Source organism: Staurois parvus, unplaced genomic scaffold (assembly GCF_062004578.1).
Source record: "Staurois parvus isolate SC_StPar_1 unplaced genomic scaffold, SC_StPar_1.0 ptg000195l, whole genome shotgun sequence".
NCBI lineage: Eukaryota > Metazoa > Chordata > Amphibia > Anura > Ranidae > Staurois > Staurois parvus.
In genome coordinates, this window is record NW_028317991.1 from 8,040,074 (window position 1) to 8,060,686 (window position 20,613).

Here is a 20,613-nt window from a genome sequence, read left to right on the forward strand (position 1 = left end):
GTCTAGCAACCAGTGACGTTACGCGGAGTCCTGACGTCACTGCTGTGTGGAGGCGGAGCCGAGGTCGGAGTGAGTGGTGAACGCGGGGCGGGAGAGAGGAGGAGACTTTCGCAGATGCGTGTAGAAGAACAGGAGGATCAGAGCGGACGGGACGCGGCGAAGGTGGTGAGTGCTGGTCTGTCTCTGGTGACACCGCCTGATGCTCACGGCCGCCCTCATGATGACTGAAGGTTCTTAGTCAGTGGCAGACCCTGCTCCAGCCCAGGTCCAGGCCCCAGCCAGCCCAGTGACAGTCCCCAGGGGGGAAATGTCTGATAAAGGGGTGGGGGGGGATGTCTGGTGAAGGTGTTCAGTGGCACAGGGGTGGGGGGAGGGGGATCACTTAAAATGACACAGGAGGATCAGAGGGAGATCACTTAAAATGACACAGGAGGATCAGAGGGGGCAATCAAAATGACACAGGAGGATCAGAGGGGGCAATCAAAATGACACAGGAGGATCAGAGGGGGTTACTAAAATGGTAATTTCCTTTATTTTCAATTAACAATAAATGTGTACCGTATTCTTCTTCATGGAAAAATAAGACATCCCCTGAAAATAAGACCTAGCACATCTTTGGGAGCAAAAATTAATATAAGAAACTGTCTTATTTTCGGGGAAACAGGGTATATTGCCAAAAGTATTGGACCCCCCTCCAAATCATTGGATTCAGGTGTTCCAATCACCTCCATGGCCCCAGGTGTATAAAATCATCACCTAGGCATGCAGACTGCTTCTACAAACATTTGTGAAAGAATGGGTCGCTCTCAGGAGCTCAGTGACTCCAAGCGTGGTCCCGTGATAGGTTGTCACCTGTGCAATAAGTCCATCCGTGACATTTCCTTGTTACTAAATATTCCACAGTCAGGTGTTAGTGGGATTATAACAAAGTGGTCAATGACTTGGGGTAATGAGGGAATGAGGGGGACTTACATTGAGCATATAAGACTGACCGTGATACCCTTTCTCAGCCTGCACTACCTCTGGCCACCACTAGAGGAAGACTCCACTCCAAGCTAGCTGGCTGACCACACATTGGGCCACGCCATAACCACCCTGCGGCTGCATGTAATGAATGCTGTTGTGGTATTTTGGTGCGGGCTTGCAGGAGGTGACAGATGGCCACCTGCCAACTGCCATCCAATCCGGAAAACCAAGTCTACTGTGGCTAAAACCTGCAACTCTGCCTCTAAAGAAACTTATGTACTCAGGGGAACGTAGTTCCGGCACCACCAGCACTGAATGTACGTAATGGCAAGGGGTGGTGGGGTGTACTGCAGGGTCCATTGATGCTGGCTGCTGGAGGATCTATTGTTGTTGGAGGAGATCTATTTTTGTGTATGGGGGTGTATATTGATGCTGAGGAGGTCTACTGTTGATAGTGGAGGGATTTATTGTTGCTGAGGGGTGTCTTATGTTGCTGTGGGGTCATTTATTGCTGGAAAGGATCTACTGTTGAGGGAGGGGTCTATCGTTGCTAGCTGCTGGAAGATCTATTGATGCTAGCTGTGGGGAGATCTGTTGATGCTGTTGGGGACTATTGTTGCTGGAGGAGTGGTATTTTGTTGCAGGTGGTCCATTGTTGCTGGTTGCAGGGGGTTTATTTTACTGCTTTGCTTGTTAACATTTCAAATTCCATACAAATTGATACTTGGTTTTGTATTCTCAAAGAGGACGATACTGGTAGGTAGGTAAGGGGTGGAACGCAGGGACAGTGTGGGACAGAGACAGGAGGTGACTCAGAAAGGGAGACTTCCTGCACCTATTCTATGAGAAAAAAAGCCCTGGGCACAATGCTTGTCCCCACAAAGTTCTCAATTATTGTCCCACAATTGAGAGCTTCACAAACACTCAAGACACGAATCAACCGAAAGAATCATTTTGAAAAAATAAAAGAGACTATAGAGAGAAAGCTATTACTTTGTCTGAGCCGACCTTAGAGAAAACCTTCATAAAAATAGTCAGAAACAACTTAGCATCCAGCAACGTGTGAGACAATAAACGCTTTGGTCACGACATGGAATGCAGAGCGGTCAGCATTACTGAAATACACCACAATATACAGAGTACAGCAGTGATCACAATGTAAAGAATGTCAACATTTTAAATTCCTAATATGTGCCTGACACACATGTACTTGTATGAAAAAGTATCCTGTTCTATGTGTATTGCTTCCTTTGTGTGAAATCCCTGGTGTTCCTGCCAGCCCCTCTGGTTTCCTATTATAAACTGACCACACTAAGCGGGAGAACACAGTATGGCCAGTTCTCTAGCTGTTCAGGGAACTTCAATGATCAGGCTTGTCCTCCCCACCTCGTGGAGGCATTCACTGGGAAGATCAGTATCCTGCTGTTTCTCCTCCCCCAGATTTCTAAGCTTGTTATACAGCTGAGAACCGAGGGAATGTGATCACTTATAAAAAAGAAAAAGGATTTTGTTTTTTATATCTATACACAAATATTTTGCTTTACATTTCTATTTTAATCGGAATAGGTTGTTTTACAAGGTGAGGGTTTACATATATTTTAATGCAAAATACAACATATGGGGGGAATTTACTAAGATGGGAGCAGACAGAATCTAGAGCAGCAGTGCCTGATAACCAATCAGCTTCTACATTCAGCTTGTTCAGTAAAGCTTTGAAAGTGAAAGCTATAAGCTGATTGCATGCACAGCTCCTCCAAATTCCCCTCATAGAGTACAGGGAGGGTATGTCATAGTGTCTAGTATACTGCTGGTCTGTGGAGGAAAAATATCTTGGGTCTGTGGTCAGTGATGGAAAAACGGTTTGGCCTCCAGTTACCAGGAGGAAAAAATGGCCGCCATCTGTGGTGAATGGTTTGAAAAAATCTATTTGTCAGTGGGAGAACAAATGTCCCCAGTGTTGGTGATCAGTGCTGCTGTCAGTGTTCAGAGGGCAGGAAAATGTCTCATCAGTGGGAGAAACAAATTGGTATTTGGTTGGGGGGGAGGAGGGGGATTGGTACTAAGTGACGAGCAAAGGGGGTAGTGATGCTCTGGGGTGGTAGTGGGGGGGGGGGCATTGGTCTTTAGTGGGGGGTCAGGCGTGGGCACCGTTGTGGTAGCCAGAGCATTGGTCCTCAATGGGGGGTGAAGGGTGGGAACTGGTATTCAGGGGTAGTAGTGGGTGCATTAGCATTCAGTGGGCGGTCAGGGAAGGCACTCATGCTCAGTAGTGGTAGCAAGGTCAGTAGTCCTCAGTAGAGTGACAGGGTTGGGCAGTGGTGATCACTGGTGGTAGTGGGTGGCATTGGTCTTCAGTGGGGGACGGGCCACTCATGCTCAGTAGTGGTAGCAAGGGCACTGTTTATAAACAGCCAGATGGGGGAAGTGCAGGAGAGGGTTGCCGTTAACAAATGGCACCCACCTTTTTAGCCTGTGCGCGCTCCCTGGGAACACGCAGCAGCGTGATCAGGTACCCACTGTGTCCGGAGGACACAGCGGAACACCGGTCGCTGTACCAGACCTTTGTGTGAGGTCCTGATTATGTGATCACTGATTGGCAAATCAGTGATCACATGAACAGTAGTAAGCAAGATGTCACTTCCTGACATCATTGCTTACTACTTGTGAAATCTGTGAATGATCACAACCTTGCACCATGTGACAAGCTGTGACCAATCACAACTCGCACGGTATTTCTCAATGGCTGCAGGAATGCAGCCAGAGAGGAGAAATGATTGCTTTTATAGCCTTTATGGGTGGAAAAGCAATCAGAGTAAAAAAAAAATCTTCATCACCGCCCACAAGTAGTACAGTGTCACTATGGTGACACTGTACCGCTAGGGTGACAATATATTAAAAAAAAAACCACAAATAATATAATAATATAAAAATGTAAAAATTATAATTTTTGGTTATAAACTAATTTGGGTTATTTTTTTTCACTACAAATATAACTGAATGCATTTTGGACAAGATTTAAGAAGAGTATTTATTTGCAAAATTTTATAAGGAAAACACTTTTTTTCAAACTTTTTGGACATTTTCATTTATATAGCAAAAAAAAAAATTCCAGTGGTGAATAAATACCACCAAAATAAAGGTTTTATTTGTCTCAAAAAAATGTAAAAAATGTCATGTGGGTACAGTGTTGCATGACCGCGCAATTGTCATTCAAAGTGTGATAGTGCTGAAAGCTGAAAATTGCTGGAAGTGGTTAAACCCCCCAAAAGGCCAGCCCAGCACCTATGTACACACCAACACAAACACACCGATCGGGGCGCCAATGCATGACAACGTTGCTTGTGCTACACCTCTTATGTATTGCTGCACATGCCACAGTGACAGCAATCATTTTTGGGCTGTTATACATAGTTCATTCTAACCTGATGATCTGTCGGGGCTTTTATTGTGTCGCCTAGGAAAAAATACAGGGTAGCAAAGTTCATCTTTGTAGTCCGGACATGCTCAGTGTTAAATCTTCTCAAGTTGGGGATCTATTTACCTGGCGCAACTTCAACTTTTATAGTTTACCAAAGCCTTGGGAAACATATGGAGTTTGTGTGCCCTAAAATGAACTGTAGTCCTCATGCACACGGGACGTTTTGAGAACGCTGGTAACATTAGCTGTGTAAAGTCACGTTTTTTAGTGTTTTTGCATTAGCGTTTAGCTGCGTCTTTTGGTAAAAAAATTCCAAAAAACGCCAGTCTGCGGCGTTTTACCGCATTTTTCAACAGTACAGCTAAAAAAGTCCTGTAGAAACACACTAGTCCTGGGTTTTTTTTGCAGCCAAAAAAGGCTGATTTCAGTCTATGTGTGCATGGACACATAGGATAACATGCTGGGGGGTTTACTAGTTGTGGAAAAAAACATCAACAGCCAAAAACAGCCGCTGTAAAAACGTCCCGTGTGCATGAGGACTTCGTGTCATTTTTTACTAAAAATTTGCGCTTGAACAACCACTGCGCAAATATTATGAGACATAAATTGGAACTATCTCTATTTTATTCGCAAGGGTCTCTGCTTTAACCCCCCTGGCGGTATTCCTGAGTGTAGCTCGGGGTAAAGTTTCAGCACCACAAGCGGTAACCCCGAGCTACACTCAGGAATACACTGCAGCGTTGTTCCGGGATCTCTTCTGCACTTACCTTGTCCTGCACTCCCGTGATGTCCCCCCTGCAGTGTCCCCGGTCATCTCCTCCAGCCGATGCCGGCATCCATCTTTTGGGTTCTGTTCCCTGCGACGTCGGGATGTACGGGGGATGGAACCAGCGCGAAATTTAAAAATGTCAAAAAGTGACATTCACTAAATACACTAAAATTACATAGTATAACATTACTGTATCAAACCATTTCACATACATTTTGTCCCGAGTGCTTTGTCCTGCGCCCTGCCTGCATTTTTACTGTTCTTTCTGCCTGGAAACTGAGAAACGTCCATGGCGTCCAAAAAGCGTCCCTTTAGGTCAAAATCGGTTTTAGCCCGTCTAGAGAACAGCGATAGTAAATCAGAACCACTTGCAGAATTGAGTGATAATGATTGGTGGGGAAATTCATCATCAGACACTGAAAACGATTTTGCGACTTTGCTCAGCGATGTGCGAACTTGGCGCTATATTTCAAATTTCAGTGTTTTTGGTTTGATTATATTATTGAATTAAATGTATTATTATATTATTATTATTTATGATTATTCCTTTTATTATAATTTATGATTTCGTGTTTCAAATTTTATCATACCCGGGATGTTTACTAGACTCTTGTTCGGACAGATTTCAGTGAGTTATTCCTAAAAATTACAGGCCTACAATAAAAAACTACATATTTCCATGCAAAAAAATGTAACGCTTTGAGCACAGAAATACTGACATAATCAGACCGCTAGGGAGGTTAACTAGTGGATGTGAATAGTTTTTTTTTTTTTAAATATATTGTTTAGTGTCACAAAAAAAATCTGGCCTCGTCCTCCCCTCATAGCTGGCCAATCACACTCTTTTTGTACCGTATTTTTCGCTCCATAAGACGCACCTGACCATAAGACGCACCCTAGGTTTTAGAGGCAGAAAACAGGAAAAAAAAATTCTGAACTAATGGACTGCAGACACAGTACAGGAGATGACCAGAGACTGCGGACAGTACAGGGATGACCAGAGACTGCGGACACAGTACAGGGATGACCAGAGACTGCGGACACAGTACAGGGGATGACCAGAGACTGCGGACACAGTACAGGAGATGACCAGAGACTGCGGACATAGTACAAGAGATGACCAGAGACTGCGGACATAGTACAGGAGATGACCAGAGACTGCAGACATAGTACAAGAGATGACCAGAGACTGCGGACATAGTACAGGAGATGACCAGAGACTGCAGACACAGTACAGGAGATGACCAGAGACTGCAGACACAGTACAGGGATGACCAGAGACTGCGGACACAGTACAGGAGATGACCAGAGACTGCAGACATAGCACAGGAGATGACTAGAGACTGCGGACACAGTACAGGAGATGACCAGAGACTGCGGACAGTACAGGGATGACCAGAGACTGTGGACACAGTACAGGGATGACCAGAGACTGCGGACACAGTACAGGGATGACCAGAGACTGCGGACACAGTACAGGGATGACCAGAGACTGCGGACAGCGCAGGGATGACCAGAGACTGCGGACACAGTACAGGGATGACCAGAGACTGCGGACAGTGCAGGGATGACCAGAGACTGCGGACACAGTACAGGGATGACCAGAGACTGCGGACACAGTACAGGGATGACCAGAGACTGCGGACACAGTACAGGGGATGACCAGAGACTGCGGACATAGTACAGGAGATGACCAGAGACTGCGGACAGCACAGGGATGACCAGAGACTGCGGACAGTACAGGGATGACCAGAGACTGCGGACACAGTACAGGGATGACCAGAGACTGCGGACAGTGCAGGGATGACCAGAGACTGCGGACACAGTACAGGGATGACCAGAGACTGCGGACACAGTACAGGGATGACCAGAGACTGCGGACACAGTACAGGGGATGACCAGAGACTGCGGACATAGTACAGGAGATGACCAGAGACTGCGGACAGCACAGGGATGACCAGAGACTGCGGACAGTACAGGGATGACCAGAGACTGCGGACACAGTACAGGGATGACCAGAGACTGCGGACAGTGCAGGGATGACCAGAGACTGCGGACACAGTACAGGAGATGACCAGAGACTGCGGACAGTGCAGGGATGACCAGAGACTGCGGACACAGTACAGGAGATGACCAGAGACTGCGGACACAGTACAGGGATGACCAGAGACTGCGGACACAGTGCAGGGGATGACCAGAGACTGCGGACATAGTACAGGAGATGACCAGAGACTGCGGACACGGTACAGGGATGACCAGAGACTGCAAACAGCACAGGGATGACCAGAGACTGTGGACAGTACAGGAGATGACTGCTGACCTTTGGGGAGGTGGGGGGTGGGTACCTGAATTTGACAGGTACCCGCTCTTACTTCCGCAGAGTTATTTTTTTATCTTACCTGTTCCTCTATCCAGCCGCGCGCTGTCTTCCCGGCTTCTGTAGTGTGGGCACTCGTCGGACAGCCGGATGCCCAGTGCGCATGCGCGAGAAGCTCTGCGCTTTGTGATTGGTCCGGCGGCTTCTGGGATCTGTCATGTGTCCCAGGTACCGCCTTACCATTCACAAAGAGCACTGCTTCTTGCGCATGCGCACTTGGGACCCGGCTGTCACGCCCACACTACAGAAGCCGGGAAGACAGCACGCCGCTGGATAGAGGAACAGGTAAGGTCCCACTGCAGAGCTGAGCGGCCGGCCCGGTATTCTGACACGGCGGCGGTGGAAATACCGGACCGGCCGCTCTATATTCGCTCCATAAGACGCACTGACATTTTCCCTCCTTTTTTGGGGGAAAAAAAGTGCGTCTTATGGAGCGAAAAATACGGTAAGTTGTTAAATGCGCACTCAGTTTCCAGGCAGAAAGAACAGTAAAAATGCAGGCAGGGCACAGGACAAAGCACTCGGGACAAAATGTATGTGAAATGGGTTGATACAGGAATGTTATACTATGTAGTATAAAATTATAATATTGTGTACTTGTGAGCTACTATAGTGATATTTGAAAAATGTTTATAAATAACTGACTCCTAAAAATGTGATGGTGCATCAACACAAATACACACTCATAATATTGTGTGAAAATAAACTAATAAAATATTAAATGTGTCGCGCTCCATCTACTAAACACTAAAATATTTGCAATACTCTCCCCTTCAAACGTGCATTACATGCACATCTGTGCTAATTAATAATAAATAATATAAATAAATATTAATCCATAGTGATGTAAATAAATTAAAATTAAAACACCTCTGTGCTATAATTGATGATTAAGCAATATTGCTAAATGTTTTATAAATTAATAAAATCAATAATGTGAAAAAACTCTAATAAATATATTCAAATTCCATATACGTGATATTATTGTTATAAAAATTAGATAAACAAGAAACGACCATTTAAGGTGATATATGTGCAAAACAAAATATATATGTGCAAAATTCAAAATACACAAAAAATTTAAAATGAAAATGAAAAAGACCTCTATTTAGTCTTGCTGTACAAGTGATATTGTGTGCTCACCTCACTTATACAGCCCAAAGTACTAAATGGAGCTATATACTTATTGTCCTTAACTAGACATAATATAAATGTCCCAATTTTGATCTTTATATATATAAAAAATATATAGCTGTTGGAATGGACTGTAATATTACTCTCCTTCCACTGGGTGGCCTCCCAAATTCTTCTGAGCTGTAAGGGCTAGATGGGTGAATACGGATATCTCCCCTCGTCCTGTGGGGATCTATCTCCTATCTCCTCTTCTTCCCTTTTGCTCCTCCAGTTTAGACCATGAAAAAGAAAGATTCCCACATAGTGCTTTATCCTTTACAAAGACTTTAATTTATCTCCGGTAAAATGCGCACTCACATTCCACAAAGCAATACAGAGCGTTTTTCAATGTGTGCCCATGCACAATGACAGTACTCGCCGTTCTGCTGACAGTGGCGTCGTGATGTAAGAGCCCCTCCCCTCACTTATGTTTGCTTAAAACGATCAGTGTACTGCTCTATGCAACACTACACATCCCATGTCCGTCTTGGGAGTGAGCATGAGAGAGTGGCTACATTCCTACATACAGTGGGACCATGGGGGAGAATGGATGTAGCCACCCTCTAGCAGGAAAAAAAGCAATTGGGAGATTTGGAGGCGGCTGAGAGTAATAGAAGGAATTTTTTTTTTTTTTTTTTTTGAAACCAGAGTTAAGTGTCATTTTAACATGTTGCAAGAAAGGAGCGTGATTGGCTGGCTATAAGAGGAGGAGGAGGAGGCTGGATTATTATTTTTTTTTTTAACTACTTCCCTTCCGGCCCATGTATATAAACGACCGGACGGGAGCAGTGCAGGGCTGGGTGGCCATTTATAAACGGCCTCCACGCTCCCTGCTTGTGTGCACTACCTGGGAGTGCGCAGCACCGCGATCCAGTGCCCGCTGTGTACTCCGGACACGGTGGAACACCGATTGTTGTACGGGACCTCTGTGTGAGGTCCGGATCATGTGATCACTGATTGGCCAATCAAGACTTCTGACATCATTGCTTACCACGTGTGAAATCTGTGAATGATCACAACCTTGTACCATGTGACAAGCTGTGACCAATCACAGCTCACACAGTATTTCTCAATACCTGGAAGAATGCAGCCAGAGAGAAGGAGAAGTGATTGATTTTACAGCCTTTATGGGTGTAAAAGCAATCAGTGTAAAGAAAACATAAATAATATAAAAAAAAATAAAATAAAAATGTAAAAATTATAATTTTTGGTTGTAAACTAATTTGGGTTTTTTTTTTACTAAAAAGATAACAATACATTTTGGCCAAGATTTATGAAGAAAGATTATTTATTTGCAAAAATTTATAAGAAAAACACTTTTTTTCAAAATTTATGAACTTTTTAATTTATAAAGCAAAAAAAAAAAAAAAAAAATCCCAGTGGTGAATAACCAAAATAAAGTTTTATTTGTCTCAAAAAAATGCAAAAAAATGTCATGAGTACGGTATTGCATGACCGCGCAATTGTCATTCAAAGTGTGATAGCGTTGAAAGCTGAAAATTGGCCTGGACAGGACGGGGGTAAAAGTGTCTGGGCTTGAAGTGGTTAAATTAGGGGCCGTTCACACTGCCCACACACTAACCCCCAGTTCACATCTGTGTGGTCGTGCGGGCCGCGATTTGCATGGGCACGAGAGCCTATACATTTGAATGGACTCCTGTGCCCCGGGACATGCAGGGAAGAAATCTATATTTCTATATCTACTTTGGAAATCGCAGCCCGCGCAGGAACCGAGGTGCCCAGTACGGTTGCCATATCCAGTGCGGGTGGCGTACCATTAGAATTAATGACACCCGCCAGTGGGTCCCGCATTCCTGTGTGTGGGTGGTACAGCTGCAGGTATTTGTGCAGGTCCCGCATCGGCACCACCCACACAGATGTGAACCGAGGGTAAACTGAATGGGTTTGGTGTGTGGGCAGCCGTCCATTCCGGCTGCAGCCAGCCCAGCGGTACAAGGCAGAGTGATGCACATTTTACCGCATCACACAGCTCATTTGTCTTCTTTTTGTTTTGTGTGAACTTAATGTGAAGTACACAAAGTGACGTGTCATAGCATGTCCCCAAAAAAGCAGCACAGTGTGATCAGCTGCTGCACAGTGACATGCAGTGCCTTCCTGTGCGCTGCGAAAAAATGCAGCATGTCTGCATTTTACTGTGGCTCCAGGCTGCACTGCAGTGTGAACAGGGCACATAGAAAACAACCACATGACTGGCGTTCTTCCCGTACAGAACAATTAGGCGATCTCTGAAAACCTATCTCTTCAGGGAAGCCTATCCGGCCCTCAGCTAATAATGGAATCTTCCATTCCTACTACCAGTCCATCCCCCACAGTTATTACCTTTTGTACCACCAGCCCCTCCCTCTTAGATTGTAAGCTCCCAGGATCAGAGCCCTCCTATCCCTCTTGTATTGACCTGTATTGTTGCTGTATTGTCCTCCCGTTATATTGTAAAGCGCTGAACAAACCGCTATATAAATCCTGTATAATAATAATAATAGCAGTCACCGTACTATGTGTGAACAGGTACCTAGAGCGTGTTCACAGCATGTCTGTTTACTGCACAACAACACACACGGCGTGATGTGAACATAGAAACAACTGTTACCTGTGTGCCCTGTTCATGCTATACATGTGTGGAGGTGTCGCACAAGTCGCACAATTTCAAAGTCGGATCGGTGTGACTAGGACCTATGTGTGTTAAAAAGAAAAAAAAAAGAAAAAAGGTATTTATATTTTTTAAATAAATACACAAGTGATTAATCTTTCATGTCTATTTTTTTACAGGATGGGTTATTATAAAGATGAGGGTTCACATGTAGTTTAAATGCCGCTTCACACTGGAATAACACAGGAGCACGGACTATGTTCCTTTGCGATTCCTGTGTGATGAGATTTTTAGTCCATTTATTTGAATGGGCTGAAATCACACTGGATCGCACCAAAAGTAGAACATGCACTACTTTTAAAAATGCACTGCAACCGGGTCGCATGATTCTGCAGTGCAGGCAAAAGCACTGCATTTACAATCTGAGTTTGGGATGTTGAAATCTCCAATTTCCAAGTCACACCCTATTGTCCGCAGTTAAAGTGGTGATATTGGTGCGATTTGGATTTGGTCGGAGCCACACTGATTTTTAAAGTAGTGCATGCATTACTTCGGGTGCGACTTCCATAGACATCTGGGCAGATGTGTTGCAAGTCGCACCTCAAGTTGGACTGACATCAGACTATGAAATCATGTGACTTCATTGGAAGTTGCATGATTTTAAAGTCAGATCGGTGTTACCGGGACCTTACATATATCCACTGAAGTGATTGGAAGTTGCATGATTTTAAAGTAGAATCAGTGTTACCGGGACCTTTAAGTGGTCGTAAAACCTTACATATACCCAGTGAAGTGATACACAGAGATGAAACAAATCCTCCTACGTAAGTTGTGCCTGTTTACATGCTGTCTTCTCCTCTCTACATCCATTCAAAATGCTGAATTTATAAAGCTTGCCGAAGATCCCAGTCGCAGTGGGTGCGATTTGCCATGCAATTTGCATGCCATGAGACTTGCAAATTACATGCAAAGTTGCACCCTATTGTCCGCAATGAAAGCATTCATATCGGTGAGGTTCCGACTTTGTTTCTAAAGTAGTTCATGCACTACATTTGGTGCGATTTGCAAAGATATCTGTCTCAGATGTCTTGCAAATCGCACCTGAAATCGGCATGTCCCTCTACTTTGAAATCTTGCGACTTCACAGTAAGTAGCACAATTTCAAAGTCGGCCTTGATGTGACCGGGGTGTAAGAGTTCCGAAAAAAGGGGGCAGAGAGCGAAAATTACACTGTGCAGAGCTCAGTGAGGAGAGTACTGAGAGCCGATCGTAGGAAAGAGACACCCCCCTTCTACACAACTCATAGGAACAGAGCTGAGGCTGTCAATGTGTTGGACGTCCCTCCTCTGTCACCATTATTCTCTTGGTGTCATGAAAACTTGTCAGAAGTGATAGTAGAGGAAGGAAAGCAGCAGACAGAAATGACACTTTCTGCTCTCAATAGAGACATGTACACACTATAGAGGGATCTGCTTTGTTCATATTTCATGTTTGAGGTGTACAACCACTTTAAAACGTCAGATTTTTTTTTTCTGCACAGTTGCACTGTCCAGCTTGGACCAATGTAAGCATGCATACTCCAAACCTCTCCAGGAATGCAAAGTGTTCTCTGATTGGACGAGGTGGAGAAAGTCGGGGCAGGTAATTATATCATTTTCAGCTCCTCCAGTAAGAGAAGGCTTTGTATTCATTGAAAAATAAAAGGTGTTGCCTGAATGGCACCCATGCTAAGTGACCAACCCCCTATATTCACTATGCAGCAGGGCAGCTGCTCCGTACAGATCCTGAAGACAGCGAGGGTCCCTGTAGTAGCGTTGACTACTACAGAGCTTCCACAGGGATCACCAGGTATGCAGTATGCAGACAGGCAATGACGCCTCTCCTGCTTGCAGGCCCCCTCTGGTATTGTGCTGCATTCACCCTGGGCTGTGTACAGGCAGCCTATAGAGATGGATGAAGACACAGCAGCTGCACAGACAGCATATCAAAATATGCAGGGAGGGTGCAGGAATCTGAACGCACACTGTGTGCACCTGGGATTCAGCTTTAGCCCCGTTCGCATTGATGCAACCTGTCATGCGATTTGACAGTTCAAATCACACAAGTCGCATCCAATTATCAGCAAAAGGAGTGTTATGGCAATTAACGCCAATGCCCCCCAACCTCACCTGAAGCCTCTGACTCTGACCCCCTCTTGTAGCATGTCTGCAGTCTCTGACCCCCTCCTGTAGCATGTCTGCAGTCTCTGACCCCCACTTGTAGCATGTCCACAGTCTCTGACCCCCTCTTGTAGCATGCCTGCAGTCTCTGACCCCCTCTTGTAGCACGTCTGCAGTCTCTGACCCCCACTTGTAGCAAGTCCGCAGTCTCTGACCAGCTCTTGTAGCATGTCTGCAGTCTCTGACCTTCTCTTGTAGCATGTCTGCAGTCTCTGACCCCTCTTGTAGTATGTCTGCAGTCTCTGACCCCCTCTTGTAGCATGTCCGCAGTCTCTGACCAGCTCTTGTAGCATGTCTGCAGTCTCTGACCCCCTCTTGTAGTATGTCCGCATTCTCTGACCCCTTCTTGTAGCATGCCTGCAGTCTCTGACCCCTCTTGTAGTATGTCTGCAGTCTCTGACCCCCTCTTGTAGTATGTCCGCAGTCTCTGACCTTCTCTTGTAGCATGTCTGCAGTCTCTGACCCCCTCTTGTAGCATGTCTGCAGTCTCTGACCCCCTCTTGTAGCATGTCTGCAGTCTCTGACCTTCTTTTGTAGTATGTCTGCAGTCTCTGACCCCCCTCTAGTAGCATGTCTGCAGTCTTTAACCGTCTCTTGTAGTATGTCCGCTGTCTCTGACCATCTCAAGTAGTATGTTAATATTCTTTGACCAAGCCTATGTTCAGATCTGTGCTCCCTCCCCTGCCTGTGTCTGTGCAGTTGCTGCATCCACTTCTATGGGCCGCCTGCACACAGCTCAGAGGTGGATGCAGATGACAGCGGCTCGGCGCCCATCTGAATGAGAGACAATAACTGCCAGTGAGTGATGGGGCAGGGGAGGATCTAAGAGAATCCTGATAAACACAATCCCCTGCAAGGGATGGGAGGGGTGTGGCTGCGCACTGCACTCAGGATTCTGATTGGCTTCTGATCCAACATAGATATTTAAGACAGATCTTTTAGAGGACGCGGCCTTCAGGCTAGGCTCACATCTGTGCAGGTTGCGGTTGGCACATTTTGGAACATGTGTTTTCGATGATTATTTTTATGCGGATTGCATTTTTGTTCTTTTTAGCAAATAGGAAAGTATGACAGATCTGTTCATGTAGTGCGACTTTAACACTCTCTGGCACCTAAGTGGCATAAAAGTGGTATCAAAGTAGTGGAGGAACCTCTATGTGCCCAAAGCCATGTTACGGTTGGGGTAAATATTGGGGTTAACCACCTCCCGTCTGGCTGATGTATAAAAACGGCCAGACGGGAGAACTGCAGGAGCGGGTGACCGTTTATAAACGGCCTCCCCGCCCCATGCTTGTGGGCACTCCCTGGGAGCGTGCAGTATCGCGATCTGGTGCCCGCTGTGTCCTCTGAACACAGTAGAACTTCAATCGTTGTACGGGATCTCTGTACGAGGTCCCGATCATGTGATTACTCATTGGCCAATCAGTGATCACATGCAGAGTAATAAGCAAGATGTCACTTCTGTCATCTTTGCTTACCACGTGTGAAATCTGTGAATGATTACAGAGGTCACATGGTACAAAGCTATTCACAACAGCCTTGTACCATGTGACAAGCTGTGACCAATCACAGCTCACACAGTAGTTTTCAATGGCTGCAAGAATGCAGCCAGAGAGGAGAAATGATTGCTTTTACAGCCTTTATGGGTGTAAAAGCAATCAGTGTAAAAAAAAAAATCTTCATCATCATCCACAAGTAGTACAGTGTCACCATGGTGACAATGTACTGCCAGGGTGACAGTATGTAAAAAAAATTAATAATAATAATATAAAAAATAAAAAGGTAAAAAAAAATATTTAAAAATTAACATTTTTGGTTATAAACTAATTTAGGTTTTTTTTTTTAATAAAAAGATAAAGGAATACATTTCGGCCAAGATTTATGATGAAATATTATTTATTTGCAACATTTCTTAAGAAAAACCTTTTATTCAAAGTTTTTGGACTTTTTCATTTGCATAGCAAAAAAAATTAAAATCCCAGTGCTGAATAAATACCACCAAAATAAAGCTTTATGTCTCAAAAAAATGCTAAAAAATTCATATGGGTACAGTGTTGCATGACTGCGCAATTGTCAAAGTGTGATAGCGCTGAAAGCTGAAATTGGCCTGGACAGGAAGGGGGTGAAAGTGTCCGGACTGGAAGGGGGTAAAGGTGGCCCTTAATCATAACCCTAACATGTGACACATAAAGGTTTCTGCGCTACTTTGATGCGACTGATTCTACCTGAGTGCCACAGAGGGGTAAATTGGCATCAAAGTCGCATTACATGAACAGAACTGTCATACTTTCTTATTAGCAAAAAAACCCCACAAAACACATAAAAAACGTAAAACTTGTGTTTTTTGTGCGGGTCTGTTGAAGTCAATCACACACAAAGTCCAATCTGCTGCGGGAAAAATCGTCTCTGACCCTTTCCAAAAAACGCCCCGGCTGAAAATGCACAGATGTGAACTAAATCAAAAGGAAAGAATGGTGAATGGACTGTAGTGTGTTTCTGCAAACTGGAAAACGCACTGAAATCCGCATAAGTGTGTAGCTAGGGTTAGGGAGGGCCCAGCAGCTGAAAACCACTACTCTGCTCTGCAGTATTCCCCTTCACTCCTCCCCCCACAGATATATAAAAGATTATGTGAGGAGCTTACAGAAGGGGTGGAGGAGCTGGGCCAGCACAGAGAACAAAGTTTAGCCTCATAAGAGAGGGCTCTGGTGTGTAAGGGGGGAGGGACCATGCTAGGGAAGTGACTCCTCCTGGAGTAGTATGGGCAGCACAGGGGTTCGCACATCTACTTGCAGCACTGGAGTCCGCGGTTCACATCCCACTCCCCCCCCAATATTTTAGTAGCTCGTCTCCGGTCTGTTCCCTGTATGGCATTATACACAGAGCATCCAAGATGGCGGGCTCCCCTTCGACCCAACCCCAATGTGATGATCGCTCTGAACCCCCCGGAGAGAAGATCTATGGAGAGATCCGCTCACAAGAAGACTCATCTCCCAGCAAGTTCAACGTCACATCCCCAGAGAAGAGAAATGAATATATGGGAAGGAAAAACACAGCAAATAAATTCTGTAAAATTCTGCCTGTGTCCGAGCTTTTCCCTGCCATGTGATCAGGTGGTGACAGGGCCTCTTTATGTTCTGTATACAGCGGGGGAGGGGGGAGATGTTGGGGGGAGGGGGTGGGAGTAATGCTGTCTCTGACCCCAATCTCCCCTCATTGTAATGTATGGAGGGTGGGAGAGTCAGATTCTCTGCCAGGTATGCATTTCTGGCCGTGGGGAGATTTCCCCTAACTTCTATTCCCAATGTCAGGATATGACTGGGAGGGTCACCAGCACAGGAAGTGATGCAAATCTCCATAGCGGAAAGGATGCAAAGAGCAGGAAGTGCACCTCCCTATGTGACCAGGGGGGCTGCTGTTGAGGCCCGAGTACCATGTGATCAGGGGGCGTGGTATTGTTTCCTGAAGTGCCATCTTGAATGCTGGCAGGAGCATTAGGCTTGAGGCAGAGTGAGGGCAAAGTGGAGGCTCAGCACTGAGTGTGTACAGAAGGAGGGATGCTGGTTCAGGTGACAGTTGTCCTCCATGGATGTACCAATAGGAATAGTCATTCTAAAGGTCAGTTCACACCACATGCAGTCCCTGAAAGCTTGTCCTCAAAATTGTTTGTTAGTGCAAATAAAAAAAGTATCACGGACAGTACGCAATTGTTTCTGCATCAAAAATGCATTGATAGTAAGTTACATTGTTTCCAATGTCATAGTTCACACCAGTGTGGTCAGTTCTAGAGCGTTCCAGTTATAGAAAAAAAAGTACGTGCTGCATTTATTTCTGCACTGAACTGTACTGGAACGCAGTAAAACACACCACAAATGCACTGGAATGCATGTGTCCTTATTTAAAGTGGAGCTCCACCCAAAAGGGGTAGTTCCACTTTAAGGACTGCACCCCCGCTCCCCATTAAGGATTGGCACCTTTGGGGAGCGGGTACACGAATTTGACAGGTACCCGCTCCCACTTCAGGTCCAATCGCCTAGTCGATCGAAAACAGAAGGTGTCCTCGCTCCCTCCTGTAGTCTTTTACGACACGTGACAGGTCCCAGAAGACTACAGGACCATTCATGAAGCGCAGCACTACTCGCACATGCTCAGTGGGTACCCGGCTGTGAAGCCGCAAGATATAACAGCCTGATGCCCACACTGAAGATGCCGGCCTCCTGGAATACAGGATGGTTGGTGAAACGGGCTGCGGGGGACACACCACGGGACCAAGGGACAGCTAAGTGGCGGTTTTTTAAAAGTCAGCAGCTGCAGGTTTTGTAGCTGCTGACTTTTATTTTTTGACAGGTGAGTGGAACTCCACTTTAAGTTGAAGAAAAAGAGAGGGGGGGGGGGGATGAACAGGAATACATAAAAAAGCATTAAAAATGCATCAAAAACACGCACACAGAAACGCATCCGGGAAGCATTTCCATGGTGTGAAGAGAAATGTTTTACTCTATGGGCACCTGCTGCACCTCTATGTATGAGCATTCCTCCCCCCATACTGATCCCCCATCTCTGACTAGTCGGATCTCAGGTCCCCTACCCAGAAGTCATGGCACCCTCACATTTCTGCTCCCCGTCACCCGTCTTCTGGGTGACCCCCCAACTCTGCCCATCCCTCGCTCTCCCCCCTCCCCCATTCATACCATGTGGGGTGTCTTCCATTCATCTGTACAGATCAGCACAAGTTCAGCGCTGGGACACATTGAAGACACCCCACCTCATGTCACTGCCGCCCACATAGTAAAGAATGAAATGTCATTTGTGACATGTAAAGTGTAACTACAGGCAAATGTTTTTCTTGTATTGGATAGAGCAGGGAGGGGTTAGAACCCCTGATAGTTTTTAATGCCATCCGTGCCACCCTCCATGTTCAGTACAATGATGTAAAGCAGTGGTCTCCAAACTGCAGCCCAGGGGCTGGATGTGGCCCTTTGCATGTCTTTATCCGGCCCTTGGGGCACTATTCATTTTTCTGACACCAACAATGGGGGTATAATTCTTACCACTGACACCAACAATGGAGCACTATTCCTCCCCCTAACACCAATAATGGAGCACTATTCCTCCCCCTAACACCAATGATGGGGCACTATTCCTCCCACTGACACCACCAATAGCAGAATAATTCCTGCCACTGACACCAACGAAGTGATGGAACACTTTTGCTCACACTAACACCAACAATGGGGTACTATTCCTGCCACTGACGCCAATGATGGGGCACTACTCCTCTCACTGACACCAGTGATGGGGCACGATCAGGGGCGGACTGATCATTTGGAAACTCGGGCACTACCCGAGGGCCTGGGGTCAGTAGGGGGCCCCATGAGATGCCCCTGGTACCTTTTTCATAGGCTTTTTTGAGTTTGGGCAAGGACACAGGGGCCCCATGATCCCCTATTGCCCGGGGGCCCCATGAGTTGTCAGTCCGCCCCTGGGCACAATTCCTCCCACTGACACCAGTGATGGGGCACTTTTCCTCCCACTAACACCAACAATGGGACCTTATTCCTCCCTCTGACAAAAATGATGAGGCACTATACCTCCCTCTGAAGATGTGGCATTGTTTATTCCCTCTGACACCAGGACATTTTCTACTCCCACTAGCCACAGTCCAGCCCCCCCTAAAGTCTGAAGGATAGTAAACTGGCCCCTTGTTTAGAAGGCTTGGAGACCCCTGATGTATAGGATGCTGGGAGAAGATTGTGAGATCATGCTGTCTGAAAGCATATTATTATATCTGTCATCTATTAGAAGGGAGTCTGATTTTGCACTCTCCAGCTTTAGTAAATAAACCACTTGAAGCTACTAAAGTATATTACAGGCTAAGCTGCAGTCACATCGTTTTGGCATCAAATCATTTGTTTGGCTCTAGCTGACACAATTTAGCCTCATAAGGACAAAGTGCTAAATTGCCAAAAGTATTGGACCCCCCTCCAAATCATTGTATTCAGGTGTTCCAATCCCCTCCATGGACACATCACCTAGGCATGCAGACTGCTTCTACAAACATTTGTGAAAGAATGGGTCGCTCTCAGGAGCTCAGTGACTCCAAGCGTGGTCCCGTGATAGGTTGTCACCTGTGCAATAAGTCCATCCGTGACATTTCCTGGCTACTAAATATTCCACGCTCAACTGTTAGTGGGATTATAACAAAGTGGTCAATGACTTGGGGTAATGAGGGAATGAGGGGGACTTACATTGAGCATATAAGACTGACCGTGATACCCTTTCTCAGCCTGCACTACCTCTGGCCACCACTAGAGGGAGACTCCACTCCAAGCTAGCTGGCTGACCACACACTGCCAGATATGAATCTTATATACCAGTGATGGGGAACCTTTTAGAGTCCAAGTGCCCAATCTGCAACCCAAAACCCACTTATTTATCGCAAAGTGCCAACACTGCAATTAAACCTGAATACTGAGGTTTCCGTTTAGAAAGAACAACCCATACATTAACATCTTTTGTCTTAAAAGAAAAACACAATAATAGAGCTTCCACTGACCACCAGCACAAGGGGGCAAATTTCCAATGACCACCAGCACAAGGGGGCAAATAGCCACTGACCACCAGCACAAGGGGGCAAAGTGCCACTGACCACCAGCACAAGGAGGCCAGACAGTCTTAACCACTTCCCGACCGGCTGTTGCATATAAACGGCCGGACAGTGGCAGTGCAGGGTCGGGTGGCCATTTATAAACGGCCTCCCCACACCCTGCTTGTGCAGCACTGCGATCCGGTGCCCGCTGTTTCCTCCAGACACAGTGAAACATCGATCGTCGGACGGGACCTCTGTATGAGGTCCCGATCATGTGATCACTAATTGGCCAGTGATCAAATGCAAAGTAGTAAGCAAGATGTCACTTGTGACATCATTGCTTACTACGTGTGAAATCTGTGAATGATCACAGAGGTCACATGGTACAAGGCCATTCACAAAAGCCTTGTACCATGTGACAAGCTGTGACAAATCACAGCTCACTCAGTACTTCTCAATGAGTGCAAGAATGCAGACAGAGAGAAAGAGAAATG

The 20,613-nt window shown here is 45.9% G+C and overlaps 1 long non-coding RNA gene across 2 annotated transcripts in view; it reads right to left on the reverse strand.

Moving 5' to 3' along the window:
- The window catches only part of LOC149461684 (uncharacterized), an 81,108-nt gene that overhangs the window by 48,387 nt on the left and 12,108 nt on the right, over window positions 1–20,613 (reverse strand). For both annotated transcript variants that reach the window (XR_016312796.1, XR_016312795.1), the window contains exon 2: window positions 11,312–11,394. This is a non-coding gene — a long non-coding RNA (uncharacterized LOC149461684). The remainder of the gene's footprint in view (window positions 1–11,311; window positions 11,395–20,613) is intronic.